The 23318-nt window shown below is 44.3% G+C and overlaps 1 protein-coding gene across 3 annotated transcripts in view; it reads left to right on the forward strand.

Moving 5' to 3' along the window:
* Positions 1–23318, forward strand: part of LOC144680838 (four and a half LIM domains protein 2-like) — a 100868-nt gene that overhangs the window by 33719 nt on the left and 43831 nt on the right. The window contains exon 1 of one of the 3 annotated variants that reach the window (XM_078542282.1): positions 2432–2530. The exons of the other annotated variants lie outside the window; for them this stretch is intronic. The gene's annotated coding sequence lies outside the window, so the exon portion shown is untranslated. Of the gene's footprint in view, positions 1–2431; positions 2531–23318 lie in introns of those variants that run through there. 3 annotated transcript variants of the gene reach the window in all.

Genomic DNA, 23318 nt, shown 5'->3' on the forward strand with positions numbered 1-23318 from the left:
TTTTTGAAACCCACAATTGAATCACCCTCAGGTGGTGCATTCCAGCTCCTAACCATTTGCTGGAAAGAAAAGGTTTTCTCATGCCACCTGCTGTGACTTATGAGTCACACTTGCACACTTATTGCGGGGTAACCAAGTTGATGCTTTAGATAGAGTAGTTCTGCAGATCCTTATGAGGTGGAACACATTCTGTTTATTTACATGGTACTCAGCAGCTACACATGTGTGTTTCTACACCAAACTCTATCTACATACTTCTGGTGCTCACTTGCAGACCACTGACTTCGAACTAAATACTAACTACAGAGTTAGCCCACGCTACTCCACTATTGGTTACACAAAGTCATGTGATCTTCCTTTAAAACATTCTTCTTAAAGGCATACAACACATTAGGTAAAACCATAGTTACCACATCCCTCCCCCTTTATTCGGAAACATATTTTTACATTTACAATTACAATCTTTTCAAAATAGTAAATTATTTACACTGATGTATTTCACCAGGTAACCACTTTGGTCCTTCTCCAAAGTTCTTCACATATACCGTCTCTCCCACGGTAAATTTCCTCTCATGACTATGACACATGTGTCCAGTTTTCTGACTTCCTTGACTCTTTTCTACTTTGCCCCCTAAATTTGGCACTATTAAGCTCAATCTCGTCCTGAGACGGTGTTTCATTAATAATTCCATAGGTGTGACACCTGCTGTTGTGGGAGGGGTATTCTTATAATGGAGGAGAAAGAGTGCTAGCTTAGTTGCTAAGGAATCTCCAGTTAACTTTTTCATGCCAGACGTGAACATTTGAACTGCTCTTTCAGCCAGTCCATTTGAAGAAGGATGGTATGGTAAAGTTTTCACATGAGTTGTACTGTTGAGGCTGATAACTCGTTGAAACTCAGCACTCGTAAATGCTGTGCCGTTATCAGATACAACCACTTCTGGTGGTCCATTGATGGGAAAACTTTGATGCAGCTTCTCAATTGTAGCAGATGATGTTGGTGACTTCACCTCATATATGCCCATCCATTGTTAGTGCACATCTACAATGAGCAGAAACATTGTTCCCATGAAAGGTCCCACATAGTCAACGTGTAACCGCACCCATGGTCTTCCTGACAACTCCTAAGGGTGTAACGGAGCTGTTGATGTAACTTTTGCAATTGCTGACATTGTGCACAATTCTTCATTAAGCCCTCTTTTTCTCCATCCATCCCACACCACCATAGATAGCTGTGTGCTATTGGCCGGGATTTTCCTGCCCCATCGTGGGTGGGACCTGCCACGGGTGAGGCGGTGCCCCAGCCAGAAGCCCATTGACTTGCGGCGGGACCAGAAGATCGCGGCAATGGGTAGGAGCGGAAAATCCCGCCCACGGTCTTCATTCGGGACATTCCTGGATGTGCACTATGTAGTTCAATTAACAGCTTCTCTTCCCTTTGGAGGATATATCACTCGTGCTCCCCACAATAAGATACCACCCTGGCTGGTTATTTCATGTCTTTTGTTAAAGTACAGTTTCATTTCATCAGATAAAGGCTCTTGTGACCAATCATGAAGCACTTTTTCTCATACTTGAGATAGGACTGGGTCCCTACTTGTCCAGTCTCTGATCTGTCTAGCACATACCAGTGATGAATCTAAGAAATTTAACAATAATACGAGTTCTTGTGGAACTCGGACATCTTCACCATTTTCTTGTGAAGTGCATCAGCATTTGCAATTTGATTTCCAGGCCTATGTACAAAAGTATACTTGTACGCTGCCAGGATCATGGCCCAATGTTGTATTCTCACCGAGGCTATGGGTGGTATAGCCTTGGCCTCGCCTAACAACCCTAGCAATAGCTTGTGGTCAGAAACGATAACAAAATGACAGCTGTGTACGTACTGGTGAAATTTCTTGACACCAAAGATGATTGCCAGGCCTTCTTTTTCTGTCTGTGAGTATCCCTTTTCTGCTTTGGTGAGCTTTTGAATCCCTTACTGCGCTTTCCAGGCCAGTGCTATCTCTAGTGCCTTCTTAAAATCCAAATTTGTTTCAGATAGTAATCTCTTTTGAATCGTGTCCTCATTCACACCGCACACTAAACAATCTTTGAGCATATCGTTTAGAGATGTATCAAACTCACAGTGTTCTGTTAACTGTTTCAAACTTGCCACATAACAAGCACCCCGGGGCTCTATTCCTCGAATTAAACTTGAAACGTTGCATCGTTACCGAGGGTTTTGGCTGGTGATGACCCTTCACGAGGTCCATCAATTCATCAAAAGTTTTGGAATCTGGGGCACTGGATGCCATCAAACTTTAAATTAAGCTGTAGGATTTATTCCCACATGCAGATAAGAGGATCACCCGTCTCTTCTCTTCCCGCGTCATGTCGTTCACTTGGAAATAGAATGCGAGGTATTCAATATAATGAGACCAAGCATTCATGGTTGGATCAAAAGGATCAATTCTTCCAAATTGCGGCATTTTGTGAGGAGATTACTTTGGCAATTTGGAAATTCTACTTACAATTACTGTGCAAGGTACAGCCCAATTTTGATTCTTTTGATTTCCTCCGAGATTTTACTCTCTACGCTAGTTTATTGTATCTTTCTTCTATGTTGCTTTTTCCTTCTTTCTCCTTGTCGCTGGTTTGATGTGTCCTCGTCACAAGTTTGTTAGGTCTCCGCCTTACCCTCGCTTTATCCTCGTCACCAGTTTGTTATGACTTGTGAATCAAACTTGCACACTTGTTGCAGGGTGATCGAGTTGGTACTTTGGATAGAATGGTTCTGCAGACACTTCTTAAGTGGAACATTCTGTTTATTTACAAGGTACTCAGCAGTTACACATATGTGTTTCTACACCAAACTCTATCCACGTACCTCTGCTGCTCACTTGCAGACTACTGACTTCCAACTAACTACAGAGTTAGCTTGTTCCATAGAGTTCCATATAAAGCAAAGAGTTCAATCGTCTCCTTCAAGACTCCCACAGCTGGCATTCCTTGAATTAGCAGGTGTCTTGATTCTAGATTTAAGTGTAAACTTTAACAGCCCTCAGCCTTTGACCCTCTCTGTACTTGGGCCATGTAAAACAGATATTTTCCTGTTGATGGTGTTTCAACAACTCCAGAGCTTGGGCAGCCATCTTCATCTTCACTATTGGTTACACAAGATCATGTGATCTTCCTTTATAACATTCTTTTTAAAGGTATACTACATATTAGATAAAACCATATTTATCACACCACCTTTGGTTCTTTTAGCAATCACCTTGAATCTATGTCTTCTGGTTCTCAATCCATCTGACAATGGAAACAGTTTCTCCCTATCTACTCTGTCCCTCATGATTTTGAACACCTCTAGCAAACCTTCTCTCAACCTTCGCTTGTTCGAGAAGAGCAACCCCAACTTTACAAATCTGTCCATGTAACTGAAGTTCCTCATCCATTAAATCATTCTCATCCAACTTTTCTGCACCCTGTCTAAAGCCATCACGTCCTTCCTAAATTGTGGTGCACAGAATTGGACATAATATTCCAGTTGAGGCCAAACCAGTGTTTTAAAAAGATTTATCAAACTTCTTTGCCTTTGTACTGGATCCCCTAACTTATAAAGCCCAGGATCCCATATGCCTTATTCGCCAATTTCTCAACTTGCCCTACCATCTTCAATGATTTGTGCACATTTACCCAAGTTCCTTCTGTTCCTGTACTACCTTTGGAGTTGTATCCTTTATTTTATATTCCTCATTTTTCCTAGCAAAATGTAATTTTTCACGTTTCTCTGCATTACGTTTCAGCTGTCATTCCACCAGTCCATCTATGCTCCCTTGAAGTCTATCATTATCCTCCTCACAACTTACAATACTTCCAAATTTTTTGTCATCACAAGTTTTGAATTGTGCCCTACACGCCCAAGTCTAGGCCTTTAATATATATCAAGAAAAGCAATGGTCCTTGTACTGAGCCCTGGGGAACACCACTGTATACTTTCCTCCAGCGTAAAGAACAACCGTTTACCATTCCTCTTATGTTTCCTGTTGCTCAGCCAACTTCGTATCCCTGCCTCTACTGAACCTTTTATTCCATGAGCCTCAACGTTGCTGACAAACCTATTGCTCGGCACTTTTATCAAGCATCTTTTAGAATCCCATAACAACTGCATTACCCTTAACAACTTGTTACCTCATCAAAAAACTCAATCATGCTGGTTAAACATAATTTGCCTTAATAAATCCTTAATTAATCCATCCTTGTCCAAGTGATTGCTAATTTTGTCTTGGATTATCATTTCCAAAAGCTTTCCCAGCACCAAGTTAGACTGACTGGCCTATTATTGCTGGGTTTATTCTTACACCACCTTACATCAAGAAGCTGGACACCATCCAGGACAAAGCAGCCTGCTTTATTGGCACCACATCCACAGACATTCACTCCCTCCATCACCAACACACAGTAACAGCAGTGCGCACCACCTACAAGATGCATTGCAGGAACTCACCAAGGCTCCTTAGACAGCACCTTCCAAACCCACGACCACTACTATCCAGGAGGGCAAGGGTAGCAGATAGAGAGGAACACCAGCACCTGGAAGTTCCCCTCCAAGTCACTCACCATCCTGACTTGGAAATATATCGCCGTTCCTTCACTGTCGCTGAGTCAAAATCCTGGAACTCCCTTCGTAACAGCACTGTGGGTGTACCTACACCACATAGACTGCAGCGGTTCAAGAAGGAGGCTCACCACCACCTTCTTAAAGGCAATTAGGATGGGCAATAAATGCTGGCCCAGCCAGTGACGCCCACATCCTGTAGATGATTTTTTTTTTAAATCCAGTAGTAATTCTTAATAACATACTGGACTAGTAATCCAGAGGCCTAGACTAATGTTCCGGGTTGTGGGTTCAAACCCCACCACAGCAGCTGGTGGAATTTAAATTGAATTACTAAAACTAGTCTCCCTGCAGCATGACATTCCCATGATTCTTACTGGGGGGTTTCTTACTGGGTGTACCTATACCACATGGACTGCAGCTGTTCAAGAAGGCAGCTCATCACCACCTTCTCAAGGGCAATTAAGGACAGGCAATAAATGCTCGCCTAGCCGGTGATGCCCACATCCCGTGAATGAATAAAAAGAACCCTTTTTGAGCAAGGGTTTAACATATGCAAATCTCCAGTCCTCTCATGCCATCCCCTGTATCTAAGGAAAATTGGAAGATTGTGGCCAGTGCCTCTGCAATTTCTGCCCTTACTTCCCTCAGCATCCTCGGATGCACCCATCCGGCCTGGTGACATATCAACTTTAAGTATAGCCAGCCAATCAAAGAATGTAGTATGAAGACCAGCTCAACAGAGTACAGAGAGACAGAATATTTAATGCGGGATTTGGTGAGTGAGGGAATTCTAATGTTTTAAGGGTTGACCTCTTTTTAAAAATCTAGTCAAGTCTTGCATTTAGCATTTAATTTGACTTTAACATTACCTTGTAGTTTTTTCCAGTCTTACACTGTGGTAAACAAGCTGCCTGCTGGTGGCAGTGGCACAGTTACTCAATTAGGTGGCTAATCAGAACTGGTTCTCTAGTCAGAAGAACCTGAGAGTGGAATCTCCCATGCCCAATGGCGTTGGGCTTGTTCGGTAGCGTGGGCGGACAATATGGTGAGAAGGCCAAAAAGCGGTTTTACAACGTCACAAAACTAGTTTGCGTTTGTCCACTCAGCCTGACAATTGTGCTATCGGATGTCAGGAACCTCGTTGCAATACGTTGCATATCGTTATAAGGCCAACCTGCTGGAATCATCCCCTCACGCTGGATCATTCGAGCAGGTCAGTGTGATTGCATGTCGACATGTTTCACAAAAGCATATATAAGGCGTGCACTTGGCGGACTGCACCGAGGGGAACTCGGAGGTGAGTGCAGAGTAACGTTGCACAGCGCTCGCCTGGATCGCCTGTTGGACTTCAAAGTTGAGGTGGGTTCAGGTGGGGTGCAAGGGCTGTCTGTTGTTGAGGCAACTTGTGTGGGAGGGGCACGCAAGGGCTGCCCAGCGGTTGAAGGTAGTGCACAAGCACATGCGGGGTCAGGGGGAGGGAAGCAGCCACGCATTAGGAAAACCTTGTATAAAGTGATCATTCCTCTGCAGCTGAGACAGTTCAGACGCAGCCACGTGGACATGCATGGAGTTGGGCCTCTAGCTTATCTGCCCGCTCAAGCAACACAGAGGCATATAGTGTCCTCCACCGTGAAGGCCGGTGCAAAATATTGGTTTAAGTTATCTGCCATTTCCGTGTTCCCAATTATCAATTGTCCAGTCGCATCCTCCAAGGGTCCCATGCTCACTTTAGCTACTCTTTTTCTTTTTATATACCCGTAGAAGTTCTTGCTGTTTGCTTTTAAATTTTTTGCCAATTTAATTGCACAATCAATTTTCTCCCTCTTTATTAGCTTTTTAGTCACCTGCTGTTGGTTCCTAAAAAAAATCCCAATCCTCTGGCCTACCACTAGTTTTCACTGCTTTGTGTGCCTTAGTTTTTGATTGGGTTTTTAAATGATCACCATTGCTAACCACGGGTGGTTCATCCTTCTCACCGAGTCCTTCTTTTTGATTGGGATAAATTTTTGCTGAACATTATGAAATATCTGCTTAAATGTCTGCCACTGCTCATCCACTGACCTTCCCCTTGGTCTATTTTCCTAGCCCGCTTTAGACAACTCTTTCTTCATACCTCTGTAATTGCCCTTATTTAAGTTGAGGACACTGGTTTGAGACCCGAGTTGCTCACCCTCAAACTGAATTTGAAATTCTACAATGTTGTGATTGACATCCCCTAGAAGATCCTTAACTATGATATCTCTTATTAATCCCACCTCATTACACATTACTAGATCTAAAATAGCCTGTTCCCGGGTAGGTTCTGAAACCTATTACTTTAAGAAACAATCCCTAGTGCACTCTACAAATTTGTCTTCCATGTTACCCCTGCCAATCTGATTTGTCCAGTCAATATGTAGATTAAAATCACCCATGACAATTGTAGCGCCCTCTTACATGCTTCCATTATTCCCCAATTTATACTTTGTCCTATAGTGAGGCAACTCTTTGGGGCCTGTAGATAACTCCCACCTGTGATTTCTTCCCCTTGCTATTCCTTATTTCCACCCAAACTGATTCCACATCACAATCTATTGCACCCATATCACTACTCACCACCACACTGATAACTTCTTTTGTTAACAAAACTACCCCACCTCCTTTTCCTTATTGCTTATTTTTCCAGAACGTCGAATATCCTTGAATATTGAGTTCCCAGTCTTGGTCACCCTGCAACCACATCTCTAGCTATCAAGTCATATTCATTTATTTCTATTTGTGCCATCAACTCATCTATCTTGTTACAAATGCTGCATGCATTCAGATAAAGAGCCTTAAGCTTTGACTTTTTACCATTATTGCTCATTCTGGTTCTGATTTCTACTGCACTCTTCTGCTTATATTTTCTGCCCCTTCCTGTCACACTTTGATTATCATTCGCCTTTTCACTGCCCTGCACCTCTGCTCTCTCATTTTTTTATTTTATTTTTTTAAACTTCCCTTCAATTGAACCCTCCCCCCCTCCTCCACTAATTAGTATCAAGCCCTGTCTATAACCCTGGTCATATGATTTGCCAGAACACTGGTCCCAGTATGATTCAGATGAAGCCCATCTCAATGGAATAGCTCTCTCCTTCCCCAGTACTGGTGCCAGTGCGCCATGAATTGGAACCCATTTCTCCCACACCAATCTTTGAGCCATGCATTTATCTCTCTAATCTTATTGACCCTGCACCAATTTGCACATGGCTCAGGTAGTAATCCTTTTTAATTTAGCCTAGAGCTGCTTGTAGTCCCTCAGCAGAACCTCTTTCCTAGTCCTACCTATGCCATTGGTACCTACGTGGACCATGACAACTGAATCCTTCCCTTCCCACTCCAAGTTCCTCTCCAGCCCAGAAGAGATGTCCTTAACTTTGGCACCAGGTAGGCAACACAGCCTTCGGGACTCTGTCTTTGCGGCAGGAAGCAGTATCTATTCCCCTAACTATGCTATCCCCTATTACTACTACATTTCTATTTTCTCCCCCCACTTGAATGGCGCTCTGTACCACAGTGCTGTGGTCAGTTCAGTCATTCTCCCTGCAGCCTGTGCTCTCGTCTACACCGGGAGCAAGAACCTCATACCTATTGGACAAGGGCACTGGCTGAGGCTTCTCCGAAGCTAAATTCTGGATCCCCATATCTTCCTCACTTGCAGTCACACCCTCCTGTCCCTGACCATGGACCAAATTTGCTGTAATTAATCTAAGGGGTGTGACTACCTCCTGAAACACAGTGTCCAGGTAACTCTTCCCCTCCCTGATGTGTCGCAGTGTCCACAGCTCAGACTCTAGCTCATCAGCTCTGAGCCAAAGTTCCTCAAGCAGCCAATACTTGCTGCAGATGTGGTCACTGTGGATTGCATGGCATCCACCAGTTCTCACATGCTACAGCTGCAACACATTGCCTGCCCAGCCATCTTTATTCTATTTAATTAAGTAATTTTGATGGTAAATATTTTTAAAGTGAATTTCTTAATTGTAGTCTTCAGCTGTAATAATGTCTCCTGATTTAAATTACTTGGCCAATCGAAAGAGACATGGAAGACATACCCACCAATCACCTACCTGTTTTCCTTTGATGTCACACTTCGGCTTTGACATGTAGAAACAGGTCCTCCTGTCGCACTCTCTTCTAGGTGTTGCTGACTGGCTGTCATGGGGTCCTTCTCTCGTACTCTTCTCTAGGTGCTGCTGACTGCCTGTCCCAGGGTCCTCCTCTCGCACTCTCCAGAAGGTAACACTGAAGGAATCTCAGCCTGTGTACATGTCCAACAGACTCAAGGTTCTTGCAGCCTGGATGGACAAGAGTAGGGACTGCAGGGAGGATGAGCATAGTGACCACAACACCATGGTACAGAGGGCGATTCAAGTGGGTGTGTAAAAAGAAATGTAGCTGTAGTCAAGGACAGCATCGTTGAGGGATAGATACTGTTCTCTGCAACCAAAAGTGTGAGTCCAAAAGTCTGTGTTGCCTGCTCGGTTCCAGGGTAAAGAGCATCTTCTCAGGACTGGAGAGGAACTTGGATTGGGAAGGGATGGATCGGGTTGTCATGGTCCAGGTAGGTACCAACAACATAGGTAGAGGTAAGAAAGAGGTTCAGTGAAGAGATTATGAGCAACTAAGGCCAAAATTAAATGGGTTTTGATTCATGGGGCACTGGCACCAGTACTAGGGAAAGAGTGAGCTGTACCGTTGGGATGCCTTTCCTTGAACCGCACTAGGACAGGGGTCCTAGAGAATCATATAACTCGGGTTACTCGGGTAGAGAGGGCTTTAAACTAAATAGAGGAGGGGAGGGTTCAGATGAGGGGGAATTTAGAAAGTTAACAAGAAAGGATAAGACAATAGAACAGGGTAGTGATATGGGTAATGATAACCAGAGAATGACATGAAGGGACAGAATGAACAAAGGTAAGAGTGAACCAAAAAATAGGGTCAGAGCAGGGAAAAATCGTAAAAAGACAAAATTAAAGGCTCTTTACCTGAATACACACAGCATCCATAACAAGATGATGAATTGATAGCACAAATTGAAATAAATTAGCCATCAGAGAGACATAGTTGCAAAGTGACCAAGGCTGGGAACTAGATATTCAGCGGTATTTGATATTTTGGAAGCATAGGAAGAAAGGATAAGGAGGTGGGATAGTTCTTTTAACAAAGCATGAGATCAGTACAGTAGTGAGAAATGGTCTTGGCTCAGGAGATCAAGGTGTAGAAACAGTTTGGGTGGAAATAAGAAACAGCAAGGGAAAGGAGCCATCGTTGGGCATAGTTCATGGGCCCGCCATATAGCTGTTGAACAGAGTATACATCAATAAATAATGGCGGATTATAAGAAATGAATTGCAATAATCATGGGCAATTTTAACCTTCATATAAATTGGATGAATCAAATTGGCAAATGTAACTTTGAGAAAGACACTTTCTTAGAACAATACATTCTGGAATCAATGAGAGAACAAGCTATTATAGGCCTGATAATTTGTTATGAGACAGGATTAATTAATTATCTCATAGTGAAGGATCCTTTAGGCAAGAGGGATCATATCATGATAGAATTCCACATTCAGTTTGAGGGTGTGTAACCTGGGTCTGAAACCAGTGTCTTAAACTTAAATAAAGGTAATTACAAAGGTATGAAGACAAAGTTGGCTACAGTGACCTGGGAAAGTATGTTAAAAGGTAAGACAGTAGCTAAGGAGTGGTAGACCTTTAAGGAGATATTTCAAAACTCCCAACAAAGGTGTATTCCATTGAGAAAGAAAGACTCTCTAAGAAGAATACACTCTCCATGGCTAACTAAGGAAGTTAAGGAAGGTATCAAATTGAAAGTGAAGGCATGTAATGCTATGAAGAACAGTGGTAAGCCAGAAGATAGGGAACATTTTAAAAACCAGTGAAGGGTGACTAAAAAATAAATAAAGAGAGAGATATTAGAATATGAGAGTAAGCTAGCAAGAAATATAAAAACAGACAGTAAGAGCTTCTACAAGTATATATAAAGAAAGACAGTAACTAAAATAAACATTGGTCCCTTAGAGGATAAGAATGGGAATTAATAATTGGAAACAAGGAAATGCTAGAGATTTTGAACAAGTATTTTGTATCTGCCTTCATGTTAGAAGACACAAAAAAGATTGCAAGAATAGTAGAAAATCAAGTGGAAAAAGATCAGCAAATGGTAACTAATGGGGTGCCACAGGGATCAGTGCTGAGGCCTCAAGTATTTACAACCTATATTAATGACTAGAATGAAGGGACTGAGTGTATTGTGGCCAAATTTGCTGACGATACAAAGATAGGTAGGAATGCAAGTTGTAAAGAGGATACAAAGAGTCTGCAAAGAGATATACATATAATGAGTGGGCAGATATAGTATAATGGGCGGGTATTAGAGGACAATATAGCAGGAAAGCCAAGAAACGGTTTCACACCATCATGAAACCAATTTGCAATTGTCTGCTCCACCCGTCAATGGTGGTGCCTGCATTTCCTGAGGCAGAGGTAGCTTTTCAATGGCTGCAGGACTAGGTCTGGCTTGGGTAAGAGGGAGAAGTGGCCTCAGGCAAGGGAAGAGGCTGCAGGTGAGGTTGGTACTGGGTAAAGGTGTTTCCCAGGATGTGTGTGGGGTCACATGTTGATCTATGCAGTGGACTCAAGAGGGTGAGGACTGAGGAGGCAGTCTCCAGAGGAGATAAGGCCAGATGGAGATGCGAGGATGTGTGAGAGAGAGAGAGAGTGGTGATGTCCCTTGAGCTGACAGTCAATGAGATGCCAGTGAATGTGTGATAGGCTTGTGAGTGTGTGAGTTTAGAGTGATGAGATGGTTGCTTTATCCTGGCAACACAGATGAGATCATTCATCCATTTTCTGTGCTGGATGGCTTCTGTGCAGCATTGGCACTGACCACCACTACCACCACCTCCCAAGCTGGAGTGGTGACACTACTGGGCCTCCTGCGGCTAGAGCGGGGGGGTAGAGGGCATCATGGTGGGCTCCAACGGTTTCCAGAAGGTGTCCCAGGGATACATCACTGATTCAGGGAGGTTGCACTCTTCTTGCCTTTCGGGGCCATGTCTTCTGTGCAACAGTCCTGGGCTGTAAGCACTGAGAGGTATGTGAGTGACTGCACTTTACATATGGCGTCCAGCGTGAGAACGCGGCGAGGTGGTAAAGTGGTGGGTGAACCGGAGAGCGCCTGCCAGTGAAATGGCATATTTCCTAGGAATGCATGATTAATGAGGCGGGATTGGCATGGTACAGTGTGAAAAGCTGCCATTGTGGCCGACGGGTAAAACATTCATTTTCTCGCCTGCTACCGCACTTAGTGCAAATCTGGGACGATTCAGCCCAATGTGGGAGGATGTGACATTGTCCACTTTGGCAGGAAGAATAGAAAAGCAGGATATTATTTAAATAGAGAAAGATTGCAGAATGCTGCGGTACAGAGGGATTTGGGTGTCCTTAATCAGGATTTTCCTGTTGGCGATTTGGGGGCGGGGCCCACTCACCGACGGGAAAATGATGCGGGAGGAACCCCCGATGTCATCCCTTTAAATTTTCAGGAAGGCAGGCGGACAGCGAAATCGGCTGTCCACCCGCCGAGCTGTCAATGGCCAATTCAGGCCATTGACAGGCTAATTAAGATTGTTAAAGACCTGCCCATCCAACCTTAAGGCTGGCGGGCAGGCCAGGAGCCCCAACGGGCTCCTGTTTATTCTTGAAACTTCATCCAAGTTTCATAAAGTTTATGTGTTTCTTATTAACATGTCCTATCTCATGTGACATTGTCACATGAGGGGGACTTGTTAATAATTTTAATATTTTTCTATTTTTGGAGTTTTTTTTACCTGTCAGTAATCTCCCTGAGACAGCACTTAGTCTCAGGGAGCAGTGCGCTCTTTCACATGCATGCGCGAAAGAGCGCATTTTGACAGATGGGGAATCCCTCCACCCCTCGCACAGGAAGGGCATAGCGCTTCCTGTTGGGCAGGCCGCTGGGTGGGCCTTAATTGGCCCGCTCACTCAAAACGGCGACGGGCCCCATTTTAGCAGCGGAGTTCGGCTGCCTGCCTGCCGCTGAGCTGGTGGGGCCCGCCCGCCCACCAAGGGCAAAATTCTGCCCCTTGTACATGAATCACAAAAAGTTAGCATATAGGTTCAGCAAGTAATGAGGAAGGCAAATGAAATGATACCCTTTATTGCAAAGGGGATGCTGGATATATGTAAGGAAGTCTTGCAACAACTGTACAGGGCATTGTTGAGACTACACCTAGAGTACTATGTACAGTTTTGGTCTGCTTACTTAAGGAGGGATATATTTGAATTGGAGGCAGCTCAGAGAAGGTTCACAAGGTTGATTCCTGGGATGAAGGGGTTGTCTTAAGAAGAATAGTTGAGCAGATTGGACCTTCACCCATTTGGGGATAGAAGAATGTGAGGTAATCTTATTGAAACAGAAAAGATTCTGAGGAGGTTTGACAGGGTAGATGCTGAGAGGATGTTTTCTCTTATTGGGAATCTAGAACAGGAGGCACAATTTCAAAATAAGCGGTCTCCCATTTAAGATGTAGATAAGGAGGAATTTCTTCTCTCAGAGGGTTGTTAATCTATGGAATTCAATATCTAGACAGCAGTGGAAGATATGTCATTGAATATATTCAAGTCTGAGTTGGACAGATTTTTGATCTACAAGGGAATCAAAGGTTATGGGGTGGCAAGTTGGGGAGTGAGAGCAGGCAGGAAATTGAAGTTAAAGTTATAATCAGATAAGCCATGATCTTATTGAATGATGGAGTAGGCTCGAGGGGCCAAAGGGCCTCCTCCTGCTCCTATTTCTTATGTTCCTTATCAATTTTTAACCCATCCAGTATCTCAATTACCTCTACCTTCACTATGACTTGTGCAACATCCCCCTTGGTAAAGACATCCACATTTAGTATCATAGCCATGCCCTCTGCCTCCAATTGTAGATCCCCTTTTCGGTCCCTATTCAGCCCTACACTCCTCTAACTGCCCTAATACTATTTATATGCCTATAGAAAACTTTGTTAGTTGTCAGTCTTGTCTCACACTCTCTCTGCCTCTCATTTGCTTTCCCACTGCCCCTCTGAACTTTCTATATTTAGCCTGGTTCTCACTTGTATTATCAACCTGACATCTGTCATATGCCCCATTTTTCTACTTCATCTTACTCTCTATCTCTCTTGTCATCTAGGGAGCTTTATCTTGAGTTGCCCTATCTTTCCCCCTTGAGGGAATATACCTCATTTTTAAAAATTTATTCATGGGACATGGACGTTTCTGGCAAGGTCAGCATTTATTGCCTATTGCTAATTGCCCCTTAGCAGGTGGTGGTGTACAGCCTTCTAGAATCATTGCTGTCCATCTGGTATAGGTAAAGTGCTGTTAGGGAGGGAGTTCCAGGAATTTAATACAGCAACAGTGAAGGAACGGCGATATAGTTCCACTTCAAGATGTTGAGTGACTTGCAGGTGGTGGTGGTGTTCCCCTGCATCTGCTGCCCTTATCCTACTATGTGGTAAAGGTCACAGGTCACAGGTTTGGAATGTGCTGCCGAAGGAACCTAAATGGGTTGCTGCAATTCATCTTGTAGATGGTACACATAGCTACCATTGAGCGCCAGTGGTGAAGAGTGATGTTGCAGGTTGTGGATGGATTGCCAATCAAGCAGTCTGTTTTGTCCTGGATGGTGAAGCTTCTTGAGTGTTGCTGGAGTAGCACACATCCAGGCAAATGCAATGTGTTGCATCACACGCCTGACTTGTGCTTTGTAAATGTTATTCAGGCTTTGGAGAGTCAGGAGGTGAGTTAGTTGGCAGGACTCCCATCCTCTGACCTCTTGTAGCCATGGTATTCATATGACTGGTCCAGTTAAGTTTCTGGCAAATAGTAATCCCCAGGATGTTATTCTTGCCAGAATCTGTAGCCGAACCATTTCTTCTTAAAGGCAGCTGGTTGTTTGTTAAAATATTGCCGGCCAATATTTCATTCTAATTTGCTATTTTCGACCCATTGAAATTAGCCCTCTTCCAATTACAAATTTTTACTCTAGATTGCTCTATGCTAAACTAAAGCTTATGGTAGTATGATCACTGTGATTAAAGAAAATGCAACTTGGTGTAGGTTAGCATGAATATGGTCTGGTAAGTCATAAAAATTGGTAATACATGCAAAGGGGAAATGAACATTTGTGTCTACTTGATGATTAGGAAATGAGCTGGTTTGCTGCCACATAGGTGCTTCATATTTATTTAAAGTTGCTTTCAGGAAAATAAATTATTTATTGGTCATCAAGTTCCTATTTTCCATTTATTTTGAGTAAATAAATATGGTTCAATTACAAATAATTGCGAATAGTTTCATTAGATCAAATTCTTTTTTGTTATGTTTATGTTTTAATGTGTTAAGATCATGCTCATACCAATGTCTGATGAATGCATGGCATCCAATCTAATTCATCAGAGAAGCAGTGTATGATTCAATAATCCTATTAAATCAGAAATTAACATTAATTTAATTTGAGAAACTACAGGGCTTTGATATTTGCGGAAAACATTTGTTTGTAAGCACTCAGTGCCATCTTCCAGATCCGGTTTCAGGGCACTCCAACCGACAACTGTATTTATATTCTCATTGTCATCAACTGCAGCATGCTCCTGTCTCCTTAGATACAGGAATAATTCTGTGGAAAAGATTTCCTCTTGGTCTCCGTGTCCAGCAAAATTGTATGTTGTAAAACAGGGCTGGGATTTTCCGGCCCTGCAGCGGCCCAGCCAAAAGTCTACTGACTTTCGGCAGGACCAGTCAATCCAGCCAAAAACCTCAGATTCAGCTTTCAGTCCGCCATCCATGTTCCTTCTCCTCAGGACTTCTTGTAGTCCCAGTAGCAGCCATGAGTTCTGGTGTTGCTGGGACTACTCAGCTGCCGGACAATCAGATTGGCCAGTAGCTCTCAAGAGCGGGACTTCCTTTCCCTGATGGGTGGGGTCAAATTGATCCAATTAATCCAGTTTCAAGATAATGCAGGAGGACTTGTACAATTCTGCATCTGTAACAGTGAACAGCATTGAAGATGAATGACTTGGAAAAAAGATAACATATTGTTTTCATTGACGGATCGGTTGACAGCGCATTTGCGATTGGAGCCTTGCTCACTGTGAGTGCAAAGACAGAAAATGATAATGTAGAGTTTAAAACAAATGGATCTGTCCTTGGCAACAGTTTTTTGTGGAGTACAGCTAAACTAACAAACACAAATTATGCATTTCAAGTGAAAAACTGATCGAGCAATATGGGAAAAAAACTAATATTTCAAGCTACTTTATGAAAACCTGTCAAACAACTGACTTAACTGTACATTCTAGAAATATTTTAAATTCGATGTGTACTGAGAATGGACTTGCATTTATATAGTGCCTGATCACAACCTCACATATGATATGGATTTCATAGCTGGTGAATTACAATTGAATTGCAGATATTATTATGATGTAGGAAACAAATCAGCTAATTTTCAGAAATTAAGGCCCCACACTCAGATTAATTTTTCTGAAGTGAAGAGAGTAACCCAGGCATTGAGAAACAATCTTGCTCTTCTTCCAGTACCACAACAACCTATATTTATATGGTACCTTTAATGAGATAAAACATCCTAAGTTGCTTCACAGGAGCATTATAAAACAGAGTGTAACATGGAGCCACATAGGAGGTATTAGGCCAGGTGACCAAAAGCTTGCTGAAAGGGGTAAGTTTTAAGGGTCTTAAAGGAGCAAAGCCAGGAAGAGAGGCGGAGTCATTCATAATAATCTCTTTAGGCAAACAAAGCATCTGTTTGATATATCACCCAAAAAACAGCACCTCAAACAGTGCAGCCGCTGGATTGTAGGCTACAAAATTAGCTAAGGCCCAAAAACAGGAATCACAATGGCCAGAATTTTCCCACTGGCGTGCGGGGCCGGGCCCCGCATGCCTGTGCGTAAAATGACGCGCAGTGACGTCAGGCAAGTGTCCCAACATAACCACGTGCCATCGCGTTATTTCATTGGGCGGGCGTGCGTTGATCTCTGCTGCTCGCCCGCCATTAATTAACGGGCCACTTAAGATCCTTGAGGCGCCAATCAACAGCGATTTTTCGGCACCCGTGCAATCTTCAGGGAGGCAGGTGGGACACATTTATATAAACCTCACCACAGGCAGGATAAGAGGGCTCAGTGGGGTCGTGAGTGTGCTCTGTCAAATATTGATTTTTCAAAGTTACTGATACTTGCCTGTGTGATCTGCAATACTTCAAAGCACATTCCAGCTGCTTGGACTGGACTCACAACCTTCAGGTCAGCACTCTGCAGTGAGGAATCTTTTTTGGGCCTGCAGGTTTCAGGAAACCTTCCCTTAGCCTGGGAGTGGGAGCTGAACTCTTCACTGAAGGTGCCTCCTCTGAGGAGGAAGGGAGGGCTAGAAGGCGGAGGAGGCCAGGAGTGCACATTCAGCCTCCAAGGGAGCCATCTTTGGGAGGAGAGGTGCAGACACAAGGGGTGCAGAGCCAACAGGAAGACCAAGGCGAAGGGGCTGCAGAAGACGCCACTATCCTGCTGCCAGGGTATACAGGCGGCGAAGCAGCTACCTCAGTATGACAGAGATGCAGTGCCAAAGGAGGCTAAGATCTCCGCTAACTGTGTGGGTGGACACCCCACACCAGCGGCTCTAAAGGTCACAGCTGCCCTTAACTTCTATGCCCCTGGCTCCTTCCAGGGGTTGGTGCGTGATCTTTGCGGTGTCTTCCAATCAGCTGTCCACACTTGTGTCAAGCAGCTTACAGGTGCTCTGTTCAGACGGGCATTGATCTTCATCCACTTCCGCTGCGACCAGGCAAACCAGACACAGTGAGCCAGAGGCTTCGCAGCCATTGCTGGCTTCCCCCGTGTCCAGGGTGCAATAGACTGTACACATGTGGCCATCAAGGCGCCAGCGGGTGAGCCTAGTGCCTTCGTCAACAGGAAGAGCTTCCACTCCATGAACGTGCAGATAGTGTGTGATCACAGGATGCAGATTCTGCAAGTCTGTGCAAGGTACCCAGGCAGCTCCCATGATGCCTACATCCTCAGACACTCCCAGGTGCCTAGGCTCTTCAGTGCTCCAGCCGGCTGGATGGATGGCTGCTGGGTGACAAGGGCTATCCCCTCAGAAGGTGGCTCATGACGCCTCTCCGCCACCCAAGAATGGAAGCTGAGGAGCGCTACAATAGGAGCCCCAGCACCACATGGGCTGTGGTGGAGAGAACCATCGGTCTTCTCAAGATGCGCTTCTGATGCCTGGGCCGCTCAGGGGGCGCACTCCAGTACCCCGCCCCCCGGCCAGATCGTGTGTGGCTGATAGTTGTTGCATGTTGCACTCTGCACAATCTTGCGCTGGAAAGGGGGGATGCAGTGGACAATGAAGACGTCGACGCAGTGGCTGTGGCTGCACACGATGAGTCCAGCAGTGAGTCCGAGGATGAGCACGCACAGGGAAATTCTGAGGGGGTAGACACTGACCTGGGCATACTCGAGGGAGACAGGGACACCCGGGAGGCTTCAATCCAATGAACCTTCAGCTAGCACAGCACAGATGGATCACCAGGATAGGCCTGGGCTGCAGGCTCCATACTCGATACCTAAGTGCAAAATCTGCCTGGATAGGAACATTAACCAAGGGCCTTGTTAATAAAGTTGAATGTCCCACAAATCACTCATAACATTATTGGAAACCATCCACCTACAGAAGAAAAGAGGCACCCTCAGCCATGGTGACATGTCTGAATTTAATATTACAACCAAAGGAACTCATAAAGACCTTATTTTGGGCCAACACAAAAGCATCAGTGATAAACCCGTGGTGTGCCTAAGATGCCTTATGTTTACGATTTCAGGTGCTACGTCTTGGTGCTGCCCCCTCACTGGGACTGGCATCTGAGCCAGCCTGTTAACTCTGCTGTCCTGTTGGCCTTGGTGACCTCGGCGGTCATCCTCTGGCCCGTGGAGCCTGTACTGGCCCCGCCTGGGAGGGAGCTGCCAGTTCCACAGCTGGCATCTCCCCAGTCATCACCGGATGCAACGGTCACAGGCAGAGGCTGCCGCCCTCATCCGGAGCGCCCTGAGAGGAGCCCACAGAGATGACAGGCAGCTGCTGCGCCAACGTGAGGTTGCTTCGGACCTCCCTGCTCACCGTGGATAGATGGGCCCGCCCTCGCATGCCGAAGGCAATATTCTGGCCCAAGCTCCCCTATCCCTTCCACCTCCTGATTTGCAGCTATTACTGGAATGTCTTTTGTATCCTCCATAGTGAAAACAGAAGCAAATTATTTGTTCATTTCACCCACCATTTCCTTATTATCTACTACTAATTCCCCATTGTCCTTCTTCAGAGGACCAACACTCACTTTAATTACTCTTTTCCTTTTTAAATACCTGTAATAACTCCTGTTATCCATTTTTACATTTCTAGCTAGCTTCCTCTCATACTCTAATCTCTTTCTCCTGTTTAACCTTTTAGTCATTCTCTGCCGTTCTTTATATTCTGACCAATCATCTGACCTGCCACTCATCATTGCGCAATTTTATACTTTTTCCTTAAGTTTGATGCTTTCCTTAACTTTGTTAGTTAACCACAGATGCTGTGTCCCCCCCTTAGAATTTTTCTCTATAGTAGGAGAGGCAATGGCGTAGTGGTATTGTTGCTGGACTAGTAATCCAGAGACCCAGGGTAATGCTCTGGGGACCTGGGTTTGAATCCTGCCATGGCAGATGATAGAATTTGAATTCAATTAAAAAAACCTGGAATTTAAAGTCTAATGATGACCATGAAGCCATTGTTGATTGTTGTAAAAACCCATCTGGTTCTCTAATGTCCTTTAGGGAAGGAAATCTGCCGTCCCTACCTGGTGTGGCCTACATAAGCCTCCAGACCCATAGCAATGTGGCTGACACATCCCATAAATGAATGAAAAAAATCACTATTATGGTCTCCTGCCTTGAATCTACCCCTTGATTTGCCACATCCACCCAACTTGACCCCACCTGTTTAGTTCAAAGCCCTCTCTACCTCCCTAGTTATGCAATTTACAAGAATACACGTCCCAGCACGTTTCAAGTGTAAATCATCCCAATGATACAGTCCCCACTTTCCCCAGTATGGTGCCAGTGCCCCACAAACCAGAACCTACTTCTCCCACACCAGTCTTTGAGCCACATATTAATCTCTCTAATCTTATTTGCCCTATGCCAATTTGGACATGGCTCCAAATATTATTACCTTTGAGGTTCTGCTTCTTAATTTGGTACCTAACTTCTCATACTAACTGTGCAAAACCTCCTTCCTTGTCCTGCCTTTGTCATTGGTGCCTACATGGACAACGACAACTGGATCCTCCTACTCCCACTGCAATTTCCTCTCCAGCCCTGAGCAGATGTCCTGAACCCTGGCACTGGACAGGCAACACAGCCTTCAGGACTCTCGCTGTTTGCTGCAGAGAAGTGTCAATCCCTCTCACTGTACTGTCCCCTCCTACCACTACATTCCTGTTTACTCCCCCCATTTGAACAGGTTCCTGTAGCATGGTGCCATGGTCAGCCTGCTCATCCACTTTGAAGACCTTGCTTTCGTCCACACAGGTTGTGAGCACATCAAACCTGTTTGACAATTGCAAAGTCTGAGGGTCCTCCACTACTGTCTGCTCAGTCCCATTGCCTGCCTCACTCACGGTCACATCCTCTGTCCCTCACTGCTGACCAAAACCTTATTCTAAGAGGCGTTGCCTGTCTTCTGGAACAAAGTATCCAAGTATTTCTCCCCTCTCTTATGTTGCGCAGCGTCTGCAGTTCAGCTTCCAAATCAATAATCCTGATCTGGAATTCCTCTAGCTACTTACACTTTCTGCAGACGTGTTTGTCATGGATCGCCTTGATGCCCAAAAGTTCCCACATGCCACAGCTGCAACATAACACTTGTCCTGCCATTGTTACTTATGTTATTTAGTTAACTTAATTTACTTACTCATTTAATTAACTTAGAACAATTACTATGCATACCACACCTGTTTCCCCATGTATCAAATTCCCACATGAACCTAATTTGCTCCTCACTCAATCTCCATCTCACTCCGGATTAGTCGCCTTTCTCCTCACGTGCCACAAACTGATCGTGCGGCTTGAAAAGCCTGTCTCTTTTATAGACCCTCTGATGAGTCACTAACTAGTTTAGCTTCCTGCTACAGTAATTAACACCACTTGAACCAATCTGTTTTCAGGTGATTGTCAGTAAACTGCCACCCCAAGTAGTTCTCTGTTTAACAGCTAACCTAACTTACTTGAAGGTTAGTACAATGTCAGATCTTGATTCTTAATCTATGGTTAAAACCTGAAGAGGACCTATCAGAACTTACCGCGTGAACCTAATTCACTATTCGCTCAGCCTCCATCTCACTCTGGTGTAGTCGCCTGCCTCCTCGCGCGCCCCTTAATCATCCACCGTATTTTGCTTTTATCTTATTTTTGGTGCTTTGGCAGGTCATAATAACTTGCTGCATTAAAATCATTCTCTTCATCTTACTTCTGGCTCTTTTATCTTTAATCTGTGTCCTCTAGTTGCCAATGCTTCTGCCATGGAATCAGTTTCTCTTTATTTGCCCTTTGAAGACACTTCATAATTTTGAATCACTGTATTAAATCACCCCTTAAATCTGCTCTAATGGAAACAATCCCAGCTTCTCCAGTCTCTTCACATAATTGAAGTCCCTCATGGGCTGAATTACCTCCTTCTGTGGTGAGTTATTCTATGATTCGATGATCCCTGGTAACATCCTGGTAAGTCTACAGTGCATTCTTTTCTAGACTTGATAACTTTCCTAAAATGTGGTGTCCAGAATTGAACAGCCTAAGGAGTGATTTAAAGTACAAGGGTTTAATAGCACTTCCTTGCTTTTGTCCTCTATGTCTCTATTTATAAAGTCAAAGATCCCATGTGTTATTTTTTTTAAATAGTTTTGTCTAATTATTCTGCCATCTTCTGCACATAAGCCCCTAGGTCTGTCTGATCCTGCAGAGCACCCACCAGCACCCCCGCTTTAAAATTATACCATCTGGTTTATATTGCCTTTCCTCATTCACACCTAACTGCATTAAATTTCATCGTATGCATCTGCCCATTTCACTGATCTATGTCCCCCTGAATTCTGCTGCTATTAGTCTGTTCTGTAGTCTGTCAAGTCACGCTTTCAAAATTCCAATCCTGATAATATATTCAGTAAACTTACATGCAGCTGTTGTAGTACTTTACTTTCAATTCTTCAAATATTGTATGGCATTGCTCTCTGCCTTTAATATGTTTTCAAGGACGTGTTTGAATCATCAAGTTGAGAAATATAGTATTAATGATGTTGGCTACAGAATCTAGGCTTCTATGACAGCTGAGTCCATCGAGACAGTATTCCAGGATACAAAGACCAATTAAATGACTTTTTTGTGTGCACTGCTAAAATGTAATATGAATGGTGCTCAAGGCAAGAACCTTGATCCACAATGATTGGATACTGATATAAAACCAGAAAATGCCGGAAATACCCAAGAGGTCAGGCAACATCTGCGGCAAAAGAAACAACGTTAACATTTCAGGTCGATGGCCTCTCATCAGAACTGAATTTAACAGGTTTTAAGCAAATACAGAAGCTGGGGGAGTGGAGGGGAAAGTAAAAAGAGATTAAGTTTTTTTTTTTAATTCATCCACAGGCTAGGCCAGCATTTATTGCCCTTCCCTAATTGTTCTTGAGAAGGTGGCTGTGAGCGGCCTTCTTCAACCACTGCAGTCCATGTGGTGTAGGTACACCCACAGTGCTGTTAGGGAGGGAGTTCCAGGATTTTGACCCAGCAACAGCAAAGGAACTGTGATATATTTCCAAGTCAGGGTGGTGAGTGACTCGGAGGGGAAATTCCGGGTGGTGGTGTTTCCCTCTATCTGCTGCTCTTGTCCTTCTGGATGGTAGAGGTCATAGGTTTGGAAGGTGCTGTCTAAGGAGCCTTGGTGAGTTCCTACAGTGTATTGTGTAGATTTTCAGACAGGAAACCCAGAAGTCTGTGTTTAGCTGCATACTGTGGAGTGGTAACTTGATAATCACCTGAAAACAGAATATTAAGGGGCAGGGAAAAGTGCAGCTAAGGGGATAAGTTAGAAGGTGCATTTGCTCTTTTGAAATTGTTCAACTTTCTGCTGCAACTCTGAGGACCAGAAAAATGAATCTGAATATTTGCTGTGTGAAGGTCAATGTTCTATTTTGTTTAACTTCTTTGAACACCACATGAGGGCTTCCAACAGCTCTGCACAATGATCCCTGCCTTCTGCTGACTCTCCACGATGAGTTGGAAGGCCGAATCCAGAGGCTCATCATCTGATTCAGACCTCACAGATGCCTGTTCCCCAGCAGTCCTCCAAGTGCCAGGGAGCTCAGCTGAACCTGCCACCTCCTGCTGTGGACACGTGTCCGTGCCATGACCATCAGATTGTGAACCCGAGCCAGCTCTGGGTCTAGGTCCTACCAATGTGTGTCTCTGCACTGGTGGATGGTGTGGGTAAGCGCTGTGATCGGTCTTTCAGGCTTCTTATTTCCAGCTCTTCAATTCAGGAGGTTTCCTCTTGG

Source organism: Cetorhinus maximus, chromosome 5, assembly GCF_964194155.1.
Source record: "Cetorhinus maximus chromosome 5, sCetMax3.hap1.1, whole genome shotgun sequence".
NCBI lineage: Eukaryota > Metazoa > Chordata > Chondrichthyes > Lamniformes > Cetorhinidae > Cetorhinus > Cetorhinus maximus.